Here is a 13,790-nt window from a genome sequence, read left to right as displayed (position 1 = left end):
ATAAATAAATAAAATCTTTTAAAAATAAAGATCTTAAAATAGGAAATGAGCAAGTAGAAATTTTTTACACCTGTCTAAAGCAATTTCTGCCCACCTTTTCACATTGCTTATCAGGGAAAAAATCATTTAACTGGCTTCATAAATTACATATATTAGTCTAACCTAAGATTTTTCTAATAAAAGGACAAGAAACGGGGGGCCTGGCAGTGATCCACAACTAATTCATGCTATACGTACTTCATCACGTTTCTCAAATACCAATGATCTAGAAAGCCAGGTATTGATTTTAGGGAAAGCAAAATTTAATTCTCCCAAGTAAAAACTGAATTGCAAAGAGTTACTCTATGCCTACAATTGAGAAAGTGTAGTATTAAGTCTCTTCCTTGATAAAGATTCTCAAGTCTTGAAGCACACAGGGGACAAAAGAACATAAGAGATTTCTCAGAAAGACAAAGCTGCCTCGAGTCTAGCCCTTTGGTAAAACTTCATAGCATGTGTGCGGTTTTTATCAGGGCTCCTTGGCCTACACCACACCTTTCTGGGAATTAGAAAAGCTACCTCTCAGCACCTTCCCATAGCAGCAGAGCATGACCCTTTGTGGGCACAGAAGGCTGCTGGGAATGGTTCTGTAGCTCCGTGGGCAGTGCTCGGGCCAGATCCCAGCCCCACCTCACCCTTTGTGCCTGGTGTCCTTTGTGCCATGCTCCAACTGCACGACCTTCCATAGCTTAGAGACCAGCTGCTGCCTATCTCTGTGCAGATTCTGTTCACTCCTGAAAAAAGCAAGATTCGATTTCATGGAATCATCTTGAGAATAAAACTAGAAGGGGGAATTAAGCAGTCAGTGCAGAACATCTGTGCTTCCACTTACAAAAACGGGAATTTGGTGGACAGCAGGTGAGTGACCCTCAAACAGTAGAATGTTGGTTTAGGTGCTCTAATTCCAGCCCACATAGAGAAAATATTTTGCTTGCTTTTCTGACCAGCTCCTGTCTTTCCAGCTCATTGTTCTAGGACTGCAACTCCAACCGTCTTTCCACCCTATTGAGACCTCCGGTCTATTAATCTCATGGCAGTTTTATTGTCCTTCGCCCATAAGTCTTCTCTAATCTCTTTACCCTGCTTAAATTCCAGGCAAATCACTATGATCATTCCTTCATATATGTCTTCAACTCTTGCTTCTTACACTGCCTCTTCCTACCAATTTAGCAAAGCCACAGCCCTGGTTAGATTGAACTCTTCCCGTGTGTGTGCCCACACAACTAAACAGTGGCGAGAGAAATACAATCCACAGACAGCCCACTTCAAATTCATGACCACTAACCTCAAGTGGTCTTCAATGCCTCAATCATACTAAAATCCTCTAGTCTGTTCACTCTCCCACTCTGCTGACTGTATTACATGTGTGTCCTCAGGAAAATGAAGCTACTGGAAGAGAACTCCCCACAGGTTACCACCACCACCTCCTCCACCCACCTAAGACATCTGTTCCTCCATACGCTTTCTCTTGTTACTATTATTGAAGGATCCTTTTTTAAATGTAAAATCATGATTCTCATACAAATATAAAATGAACATATGCCAATAATTTTATTTAACTCATTAAGGGATGAAGGAACCGGTAAATATTAGAACCAGTTCAAAGAATTCCTAACAGACAAATAAATGGATAACGAGGCATGCCAAAATGAATGTAATAGATGCAAATTAATTGCTTATTAGTTGCAAAACTAGCATCTACACAGTAGGGGAGGGAACGCAATTGTACCTCCATCAGACAAAATTCATTTGTATTCAATTCAGACAAATGAAAAGAAGTATTTGCATTCCTATCAGTGGTCTATGAGTTGTAAAATAGCTCAAAGACTCGGGGTAGAGACCCAGAGTGTGCTAGAAAGGACACCAGTAATATTTTTTGTTCACTTGAAAGTCATGACAATTTTTTCCTGAAACTATAAACAATATCTCTGGATTTCTTCCCAAAGCCAGGTCCCCTACTTGAGCCCTAGATTCTACGTAAGAATGCCTGACCATTCTTCCTCCCACTAGATCATCACATTTTTGCCCTTTCCTCAACATTTCTTTAAGCAGAACCTAATCTCATTCCCCTTACCAGATAACAAGCTTATTTCTGGGCTGGTTTTGTGTATTGGCTTTGGTTTTGTTTTTGGTTCTTTGGGGTTTTTTTTGTTGGTGGTGGTGGTGGTGGGTTTTGTTTTTTTTTTGCAAAAAAACTAGAAAGATTTATTATATTCGGACTAGTGTTGGTTCTTCTCCCACTGACTTGAGTCACTGTGTAGGCCTCATGACTCCAGTGAAACTGCTCCGGGAAAGATCTCCAATGACCCTGCTAAAGCCAGTGGTCTGTTCTCAGTATCCATCCCAACACAGCAGCAGCAGCTGGTCACTTGCCCTACTTGTCTACAAGACACACACCCCTAGCTGGGCTTTCCCCCTAGCTCCCTGGCTGCTCCTGCCCACATTCCTCTACTGACTCCTTCCCCCTTTCCTAACTTCCGAATGCTTGGAGTGTGCAATCCACAGTTCCTGGTTCCTCTCGCTCTCTGTACTCGGTGACCTCATCCAGTCTCAGGACTTTCAAGTACCGTTTATGTGCTGACAACTCTCGTGTTGACATATCTGGCCTAAACATCACTCCTGCACTCCAGGCTCGTATACCCAGTTGTCTACTTAAGAACTCTATCTGATGTATAACAGATATCTCAAGTTTTGACATGATTTAAAGTTAGGTTCTGACTTTCCATCTCCCGCACCTGATCCACCTACAGTCTTAGGTGGATCTTAGTCTTACTTTCTCAAAGCAAAAATGGTAATGTCTTCCTTGCTTTTTCCCCTTCCTTCACACTCCACTAGCCAGTGTGTGGTTCTACCTTCAGAATACCTCCAGAATCATCCCTGTTATAATAACTCTACTCAAAAAATAAAATAAAATAAAATAACTCTACTCACTGCCGTCTTGATCTGAGCTGCCCATCATTTCTTACCTAATTTACTGCAATAAACTCCTAATCTTTTCCCCTGCTTTCTCCCCTTATCCCTTATGGCTGATTTTCCACACGAGCCAGAGTGATCTTTCAAAAACCTATGCCAGATCTTTCAAATACTTATATTATCTCATACTCTTTGCAACAGCTCCCACTTTCTCTCAGATAAAAGCCTAAGTTTCTATAATAACCTCCTACCACCACCCCCCAACATGATCTGGCCTCCAGTCACCTCTTTCCTCATCTCCTATTTTTGACCTCATACACTTCCCATCCAGTGGCCTCCTTGCCGTTCCTTACACGTCAGTCCTGTCCCTCTGTTAGGCCTTTGCACTGGTTGAGCCCTCAGCCTAGAATGCTTGTCCCCGAGATGGCTGCCATATAGCTAACTCCCTCATGTCCTTCAGGTTGCTGTATTAGTTATCTATTGCTGTGTAACAAAGGACTCCAAATTTTAGCAGCTGAAAACAGCAAATATCTGATAGCTTCTGTGCATCGGGATTTCAAGTGCAAATGAGCAGAGGGCCTTCACCCCAAGGATTTACTGCAGTCAATGTGGCACCAGCAATGTGACCAGCTGCTGCTGCTGTGTTGGGATGGATACTGAGAACAGACCACTGGCTTTAGCAGGGTCATTGGAGATCTTTCCCGGAGCAGTTTCACTGGAGTCATGAGGCCTACACAGTGACTCAAGTCAGTGGGAGAATGTGCTGAGATCTCATCTGTAGGCTCCACCAAGGCAGGACCCACCTCCCAACTTGCTCGCCTGGTTGTTAGCAGGATTCAGTTCCTTGTGAGCTATTGAACCCGGAGCAGTTTCACTGGAGTCATGAGGCCTACACAGTGACTCAAGTCAGTGGGAGAATGTGCTGAGATCTCATCTGTAGGCTCCACCGAGGCAGGACCCACCTCCCAACTTGCTCGCCTGGTTGTTAGCAGGATTCAGTTCCTTGTGAGCTATTGAACTAAGGGTTCATGGCACAGTACCCAGGTCCCATCAGAGCAAGCAAGCAAGCAAGCAAGCAAGGGCATGCAAGACAGGAAACACCATACCTTTGTAACCTGTTCTTGGAAGTGACATCCCATTGCCTTTGCCATATTCTGCTTGTAGGAAGGCAGTCACTAGACCGGTCCACACTCAAAGGAAGGGGATTGTACAAAGGCAGGATGATTGGGAGGTGTGGATAAAGGGGCGCCATCCAAGGGTCTGTTTACCACAGTCACCTTCTCAATGAGGTGACCTCCTTACTTAAAGTTGCAACCTAGCCTCTCTCATTCCCACCCCCCTTTGCTATTATAAGCAATAACAAATATTTATTGCTTTGAGTCACTTCATTTTGAGGTGGTTCTATAGCAGTAGCCATCTGATGCACTCTTTTCTAAGAAAAAAAACTCTACAATGTGCTTTTTCACTTATGCTTATTATTTTATTGTCTGTCTCTCCTTGTTAGAATGTAAAATATTGTTTTGTTTTGTTTTGTTTTGTTTTGTTTTGTTTTGCTTGCAGATATATCCCCAGCACCAGAAGAGGGTCTGGTACATAACAGACACTCAATAAATATTCATCCAAAGAATGCTTCTACTGTCACTGTTTTCTGCATAACCACTAATCTCCTGCTGTGACTTTGTTGCAGAATTGCAATAATATCTACCTTATGAACACCAAGCACAGTTTATATTCACACATGGGAAAAGCAATGATCCAATTGTGTATTATATGACCCAGAAATCAGTAACAATTATGGTAAAGAGAAAATAAAATGAAGTTCGAGCAAAAGAAATGCTTAGGTATCCATAAGTTATTACAATCCCACCCACATATTTTTATCAGGTTTTATAAGAGAAATGCAGCATTTATGGGAAATTGGAATAAATACATTTGTTCTTCAAAATACTAAGATTAAAGCCCGTTAGTGAAGAGGAAAGTGGTTACTCTTCAACTTGAAGCCTGTATCTCTAACTCTTGTTTCTCCCTTACACTTAAAAAAAGTCAGCACTTTGAGATTTCTCACTTCTTGACTTCTAGACCTATTACTCTGTGGCCTGCTATAACTATGACCACCATTTTTTGACATGTGTTATAGATAAAATCTTTGAGGTTTATAGAAAAACAAGAGCCCACGCCAGAGGAAGTATATAATCCAATAAATTGGAAAGAACTTAATCTGTTTCTCTGTAATACTCCCTCAGTTCTGTGCTTTTTTTTTTCCCCCTAAGATTTTATTTTTGAGTAATGTCTACACCCAATGTGGGGCTCAAACTTACAACTCTGAGATCAAGAGTTGCATGCTCCACAGACTGATCCAGCTGGGTGCCTCCAATTCTATGCTTATGAAATGGTGAGAATAAGTCATTTTTAGCGCAAAATATGCCCATGTTAATGATTGAAAAGGGTAGGTGTTAGTTCAATATTCCACTTCTCATTCTCACCTAATTGTTGTGGCCAAGTTGCATTTCCAATTCATCTTTCTCCCTTCCCATCTAAAATTGTCTACTGGAGTCTCCTTCCATGATTTTGCTTTTAAGACATGGAAGAAAACTTTAGATTTCAGAGTAATCATGCAATTCAGGACTACCTCAATTGGTGAGGGGCAATGAAATAGAAATGGATTCCTTTTCTTCTCTTCCATACCTTGGGGACTACAGTTCCGAAAGTAGAATTTATTAGTGGATGAGTGCCTTCCATGAAATCAAGCTCATAAACTTGGAGATGGAAGAGACATCAAAATTCTTGATTTTTCTAAATAATGTATTAATCTATTATAAATTTACCTGAGTCCATTTTGGGCCCCTTTTTCATATTCTCAGTAATATCTTTGGTGATCTTGTATCTTCAAAGTTTCTTATACAACTTCTGTCTTTTATAAAACTCTTTCATTCTTCAAAAGTTTTATTTTCCATTCCAGAATTCCAAAATGTGTAAAACAAATCAGTTTACCCTATCCACAATGATGATATTATATGCTTTAATATTCTTCCCTTCTCAGAACAACTTTCCAGATTGTCAAGTTGTTAAATTTTGTGGTTGTTCTTACTGTTGTTTGTTCAAATATTTTATTTATTTATTCATGAGAGACACAGAGAGAGAGGCATAGGCAGAGGGAGAAGCAGGCTCTTCACAGGGAGCCCGATCCTGGGACCAGGATCACACCTTGAGCCCAAGGCAGATGCTCAACTGCTGAGCCCAGGTGCCCCCTTAGTGTTGTTTTAGATCAGAGGGTCATGGGCTTTTAACTCAGATGAATTTTATTTGCATTCACTGGATTGCATCTTTATTGGGGTGTGGTAATTCAGATGCAGAAGCACTGGATAGCCTGAGGATATGTCAGAAGTGAATAAGCATCTGAGTATGTCATTTTGGGCATGCGTGCTAATAAATTTTACTCATTCATAGGGTGTATTAGGATGAAAAGACCTATTAGGATGAAAAGGCAGTTGGGTATATGGATGGACCTTAAAACTGTTAGAAGAGGTTCACAAGGGAATGGTTACCTACAGGTGGGGCACTCCTTGTATCTTGCCCTACAATATCGAGGCCTACCTTTCGTTTTCATGGCCTGACAAGGTATGTCTTCATTACCATAAAATTCAAACTCTTTTATAGTAAGTGAAACAAGAAAGACCTCAAGGCAAATCCTTCTACTACCTCACGGACCAATAGCACCCTGATTTGCCTATTAAAGGAGACAGTATTCAATTAAAAGTTCTGGGTGTAGTTAGAAACGTGGCTCCTTCCTTCATGTCCCACTTGCATAAACAGGTCCTTTGAATTATAGTCAAATCATGAAGCCACCTCAGCTGCTAGTACAACTTCCACAAGGTTTCAGGAAATGTTTTGCCTCATGTGTGAGGAAATATTAAAATGCCATTATATAAATTTATACTTCCAGTTAAATTCAGATTTACATAAAACTAATTTGTATGAGGAATTAAATCTGCTTAGAGATAAACTGTTCCACAAGAATCAACACTCTAGAAATACTAAAATTTAATTTTGAAATAATTTATTAGAAAGTTATCTTAATGTTGTCACAGCCTATAAATCATTCTTAATGGTTGCATCAACAAAAAAGGTCTTTTCCAGAATGAAAATGATCTGTTTGAGATCTTGCATTTGCCGAGAGTGAATGTGAATCTTGCTTTCATTTATATCGGCTGAAAAAGAAACTGCATGAAATGAATTTATCTATTGAAAATGAAAATAAAATGACAGGATAAATTGTGGGTAACTTGCAGGCAAGCCAGAAAAATTTCACAATCAATCAAGATATCACATTAATGAACTATTATTATTTACTGTGTTACATAAAATTATGACACTGAAACTATTATTTTGCAATTTTTAAGTTCATATAGTTACTCATGTATCACTATTACCCCTATTGCATTAGTATCTTTAATTAACTGCGCTCTTTTCTCTGCCTTTTTTTTTTTTTTAATTTGAGGAGGGGGGAGGGCAGAGGGAGAGGGAGAGAAAGAACCTTAGGTAGGCTCCATACCCAGCACGGAGCCTGATGCCGGGCTCCAACTCACAACCCTGTGATCATGACATGAACCGAAATCAAGAGTCGGCCACCTAAACAACTGAGCCACCCAGGCCCCTCTTTCCCTATTTTTTGAACAGAGGTCCCACATATTCATTTTGCCCTGGGCCCAGCATGTTTTGTAGCCAGCCCTGACCACAGCTAAGAGCATGACTGGTTTTTGTCATCAGCCATTATTGAAGGCAGTTTGTGGCTATGAATACTTAAGAAGTGTAGAAAAGAGCACAAAATACAAGAAAATGCATATTGTTAATGTGTTCTGTACAAAATCAGCTAGTAGACATTTAATCTATGTTAAGAGTAAAACAGTGTCATGGTATGAGCTGGAATGCAGAATTTTGCATAAGAAGAAATGTTCGTATTTCATGTACTTTTCATGGCATAGCTTTTGAGCTCTGCTGTCAAGGCATGGCAGGAGGGAAATAGAGGGTCTTCCATTCCATGGCTATGACTTCTCATTTTAAAGCCCTTCAGCTAGTCAAATAAATTTGTATTCCTCTATCCACAGGATTTTGACCTAACATCTTACTAATACTCAAATCTTATTTTAGTGAAACAGCATTGCCCCCACCCAATTTCCAACCAGCTCTCCATCCTGGATAGGATCACCAAACTTCTTGCATTAACTTGACAATGGAGGGAGCTGGGCCTGAGAGGATGTCCCCTAATCTGGGGGAAGGGTTGAGGGGATGAAGGTTGGAGTCTCAGTCGCTGTCAGGCTTCAATGGACCAGGCAATCACTTGCAGAGAGGAGAGGTATTCTGGGTTGAAGAGTTCTTGGTGAGTTAAAGACTGATTCTTGTCTTTGGCTGTGAATGAACTCAAGGCCACTAGGATGTGAGCAGAAAGTAGGACAAACTCTGTCTCTCAGAATTGGGCCAAAGACAAGGCATAGAAGACCCTTCAGAGCCACTCAGGCCAGGTGGGAGGAATGTACGAGTGTGGAATGAGGCTGATCTTCAAAGATGAAGCTATGACAGGATCAGAAATCTGTGGTTTTGAGCCAGACTATGTCTACGTCTATATCTCGATTTGTCTTTGTCTTTTCTTTTCATCCTCATAATTTAATTAAACTAATGCTTCATTCATATCAGACTGTGTTCTATGGCCAGGCACTATTTTAGACCTTGGGGATACTGTGAGCAAAACAGGTAGGACTCCTGCCCTGACCAAGCTTACATTTCAGTTGAAGAATATAGATAATAAATATAATGAGTAAACAATTAGAAAATCAAGATAAGTTCAGATAGTGATAAGTACTATGAAAAAATGAAAAAAGCTAAAAAAAAAAAAAAAAAAAGGTGAGATAGAGTGACCAGGGTGAGGGGAGGGAGGGGTCTACCTATTTTAGATGGATGTGCAGGAAGGTGTCCCTCAAGGAGGTGTTATTTACACTATGGGAACAGAATATCTGAAGAAAGAGTGAGCCAAGAAGAGTAACAAGCACTGTACAAAGGTCTTGAGGGCAGAAACAAGCTTGGTTGGGCATGGCACATGAGGTAGAGAAAAGCCAAGGGATGAAGTCACCCAGAAGGCAGGGGTTAGATGACACAGAACTTTAATTCAGAGATAGGGACTTTGGACTTTATTCTAAGGGCATTGAGAGCCATTAGATAATGTTAAGCACAGGAATGGAATGATTTATTTTCATTTTGCAAGTTCACCTGACTGCTGGTTAGATTACAGATGGGCAAGAGTGGAAGCAGGAAGACTATGACATTAGAAGCCTCTCTAAAGAGTCTAGGTGAGAAATAACACCTACCTTGGACAAGGTAGTTACTGTGGACAAGGAGATGGAAGGAAGTGAAGAGATTCAGACTCTATTTTAGAGGCAGAGACAACAGAACTTGCTGGTAGATTGGATGTGGGTAGGAAGAAATTAGTGGAGTCTAACAGGGAGGTGCTGGTTCCATTTACTGAGATAGGAGGACTGGGAAAGGAACAGGTTTTTGGAGGGAAACCAAGAGACCTGTTTTGCTCCAGCTTTGAAATGCCTGTGAAATCCTCAGATGGAGACAGCAAGCAGCCAGCTTGAGAAGTGGGAATGAAGCGGGTCGTTAACAGTCTTCCTGAATTGTCAGCCTGTTTGTGAAAATCTAGGGAAGTCTAAGAGTGGGCCTAGAAGGGCAGCCCCCTTTCCTCTGGATCAGCAGAGGTCCCCCTACAAGGCCCAGATCCCCATTATCTGAAGGGATTGTTGGTGGGCCTGTGGGTAGCAGTGCGCTTTCATTTCACATAGAGGAAGTTCTTCAGGAGTCGAGAAGGTCAAGCAAGTTGTTAATTACTATTTGTCATTTACCTACACATCAATTTGCCAGAGCCTTCTCTTTAATTTTGAATGATCTTCAGCTGACTCTTGGCATGAAGTTTCTGGTTTCTGTTTCTCATCATTCCCTGTCCTGGCTTCTCTAACCAGCCCTTCCTCTGTGGACTGTTCAAAGTAAAGTAATCCACTCCTTGATGATTTGGGGGTGCAGGAGAGCTCTCTAGGGAGCTCAGGAAATAGCTTGCCTCTTCACTCCTTCTGAAAAGTTGAGGAGGAAAACAAAGAGTGAGACAGGTGGTAGGGTTGGAGGAAAGGACTATAGGTCTGGTAGCCAGGGGTGCGGGGCTAATACTGAATTCCAGACTCAAGAGCTGTCTCTAGCCTCTCACAAGCAGCACTGGGCTCAGAGCAGCAGGGATTAATTCATCCTGTGGGCTGCATCTCCCGAGAGGAGTAAAGTGGCAGAGTTCCCGCCCAGTATGCTAGGTTACTCTAGTCAAATAGGCCTTACAACATCAGTGTTAAAATGGTTACATCTCTGAGAGAGCCAGGAAACAGTCCTCCCCCTGGGAACCTGGAGTGGAGAAAGAGCATTTTCCTCTAATAAATAATGGAAATGTTCACCATTAATTGGCTGGTTTTATCTATTTCAATTTTCAGTAAGTAGGGCACAGTTAAATTCAACCAGCAGGTATCAAGCCCAATTCTGTCCCTCAATAGCTGTGTAATTTTGGGAAAGCCTTGTGACCTAAGTCTCAGATTTCTCATTTGTAAAAATGAGGATGCTGGTACCTCCCTTGGAAGATCATTCACTTAACATCTTCCATTCACTGCCTGGATCAGAATAAACACTCGACAGTGACTTACTACTAGTAGTGCTGTAATGATGGCCACAATTACCACGTTGGGAAGTCTGCTGGGTTCTAGGCATATAGAGAGAAAAGACATAATCTTACCATCTAGAACCTCAAGACTCAGTAAGGAGGTAGGAATCAAAAAGCATTAAAAGACAGTGTGACACATACGTGGTAGGGTAGCGTTTCTTAAGCAGAAGGGCGCCTGTCAGTGATTCACTGTAGTGAGACTCTGTCTATATAGGCTGAGACCAAAAAAAAAAAACCCAAAACACAAAAAACATCTTGGAATTGTTAAGCCTCTCACATCCTTACTGGGTAGGGGTCAAGTAAGTAGCTCCAGTTGTTTGCCAAGAAATGTACCAGGAAATCTATTTTTTAGACTTTTTTTTTTTTTTAAGGGAGATTGTCATCAGTGAAGTTAGAATAACGATGGCTTTAAATTCTCAGAGCGGTGAAGCCAGGGCTCTGATTAGCCCTCCTGATGGGGCAAAGAAGTCATTACTTTGGAATCTGACACCTGGGGCCTAACTGTAGAGCCTTAGGTCCTATGGGATCAAGGCAACACTGGGACAGGCTGCAGGGGCCCCTACTCAGGCCCAGTTCTGACACGGCACTGACCCTACTGTCGGGACAAGGCTTTGTCTGTTTGCTTTACTTTACTTCTGCTAAACAGCTTTGCTGCCTTAGCCCTGAGCCACCTCACATGCAACAGCCAGTGCCTTGGCATCTTGTAGCTGTAATCCATTAACCTCATTGCCTTGGCTCACTGGGAATTTGGCCAGGAGCACTTCCTGTTAAGAGTTCTGGAGGGTGGGTGGCCTACCCCAGAAAATAAGCCCAGCACTTTCCAGGAATCAGGGACACATGGCTAATTTTGCCACCTTTATTTACCCTTCCACTTCAGCCATCAGACTGTCACTAGACTCCCTTTGGGGTACCTCTCAAGCACAGAGAAGGAGAGGATGTTAGAGGCCAGATAGTTTGGACTTCTGGGCTGCCTATGACTGGTTTGTCAGGGCTCAAGCATCTGCACTCTAGGGATGAAGTGGGAGGCACAACATTTGTACCCCAAACCGTGTAGGAGGCATCCTGGCTGCTTATACAACAAGAGAGGCATACGTGAGCTATGCAGTAGCGCGAAGCCAGGGGGAACGAATTCTGTAAGACGGCTGTCGGAGGAAGACTTCTGAGAGGTCAGGCCTGAGCAGGTTTTAGAAATAGGAGTAGGAGTTTACAGTAGTGGAATGGAGGAAGGTAATTACAGATGGGAGGAGCAGCACCCACCGCAGCTTTACCACCCGACGACACAAAGTAGTATCTTCAGGGAACTCAAAGTAGGTTTGCTCATTTTGCCACAGATTGTTTTGGTGGATTCATTTCTTGTCCCACTATTCAAGAGATAACTTCCATCGCTCTTCACAAAGTACAGCTTGAATCACTGTAGTGCATATATGTTAAATAGATATTGCTTGGCATGCGATTAGCACTTCTCTTAGTCGAAGTTCTGGTAACTCAATAGCTCAACTTTTTTTTTTTTTTATAGATTAGCATTTCTCTTAGTTGACGTTCTGATAACTCAATAGCTCAACTTTTTTTTTTTATAGATTAGCACTTCTCTTAGTTGAAGTTCTGATAACTCAATAGCTCAACTTTTTTTTATAGATTAGCACTTCTCTTAGTTGAAGTTCTGGTAACTCAATAGCTCAACTTTTTTTTTTATAGATTAGCATTTCTCTTAGTTGAAGTTCTGGTAACTCAATAGCTCAACTTTTTTTTTTTATATAGATTAGCATTTCTCTTAGTTGACGTTCTGATAACTCAATAGCTCAACTTTTTTTTTTATAGATTAGCACTTCTCTTAGTTGAAGTTCTGATAACTCAATAGCTCAACTTTTTTTTATAGATTAGCACTTCTCTTAGTTGAAGTTCTGGTAACTCAATAGCTCAACTTTTTTTTTTTATAGATTAGCATTTCTCTTAGTTGAAGTTCTGATAACTCAATAGCTCAACTTTTTTATGTAGATTAGCATTTCTCTTAGTTGAAGTTCTGGTAACTCAATAGCTCAACTTTTTTTTATAGATTAGCACTTCTCTTAGTCGAAGTTCTGGTAACTCAACAGCTCAACTTTTTTTTTTATAGAAGAGTAAGCATTTCTCTTAGTCGAAGTTATGGTAACTCAACAGCTCAACTTTTTTTTTTTTTTTATAGAAGATCAGCACTTAGTAGAAGTTCTGATAACTCAATAGCTCAACTTTTTTTTTTGATAGATGTACAACTCCTTTCAAGCCCAACCAATGATCATCCTTTCCTGCTTTCTACTCTTGCCCGCCGCAATGCCCATCTTTCAAAAGTCCTGAACAATTTCCTTTGTTTTGTTTTTAAAATTACTTTTAGAGAGAGAGAGAGAGAGAGAGAGGGAGAGAGGGGGGGAGGGAGGGGGGATCGGGGGAGGGAGCGAGGGGCTGGGGAGGGGAGGGGGCGGGGCGGGCGGGGGCGAAGGGAGCAGAGAGGCCCCCACGCAGCGTGGAGCGTCACGCGAGGCTGGATCTCAGGGCCCCGGGGTCAGGACCCGAGCGTAAACCTCGTTGGAGGCTTATCCTGAGCCGCGGGCGCCCGGGGCAGCCGGCGGCAAGGGCCAGACCCGGCCCGGGAGCCGCCGAGGACGGGCGCTGTACGCAGCCTCCCAGATGCAGAGGCCGCCGAGGGCTTCCGGCCTGGGGACGCCTCGCGGGCGGACCGACGCCGCGCGAAGCCCGCCGTGCGGGGATCCGGCCGTGCCCCCGGCCCGCTGCAGAGGCGCGCTCACCGCGGCCGGCCGGCGGGGCGGACGCGGGCAGGTGTGGCGGTGCCCGCCGCGAGCGCCACGTAGCCCGGGCGCGCCGACGGGCCGGCCCCCTGGGACCCGCCGCGGAGGGAGGCCCCGCGTGGGGCGCGAGGGGGCGGCGAGGCGCGGGGCGTCACGCGGCCGGGGCCTCCCGGGCGCGCGGGGCCCAATGGGAGGAGGGCGCGGGCCGCACCTCAACCTGCCCGGTGACGTCACGACGCCGCGGCGGACGCCGGGCCAATGGGAGGCCGTCACGGGCAGGGGCGGGGCCCCGAGGACCGGGCCGGGCGGCG

The sequence above is a fragment of the Vulpes vulpes genome, chromosome 2, assembly GCF_048418805.1.
Source record: "Vulpes vulpes isolate BD-2025 chromosome 2, VulVul3, whole genome shotgun sequence".
Taxonomy (NCBI): domain Eukaryota; kingdom Metazoa; phylum Chordata; class Mammalia; order Carnivora; family Canidae; genus Vulpes; species Vulpes vulpes.
Note: the sequence above shows the minus strand (reverse complement) of the source record.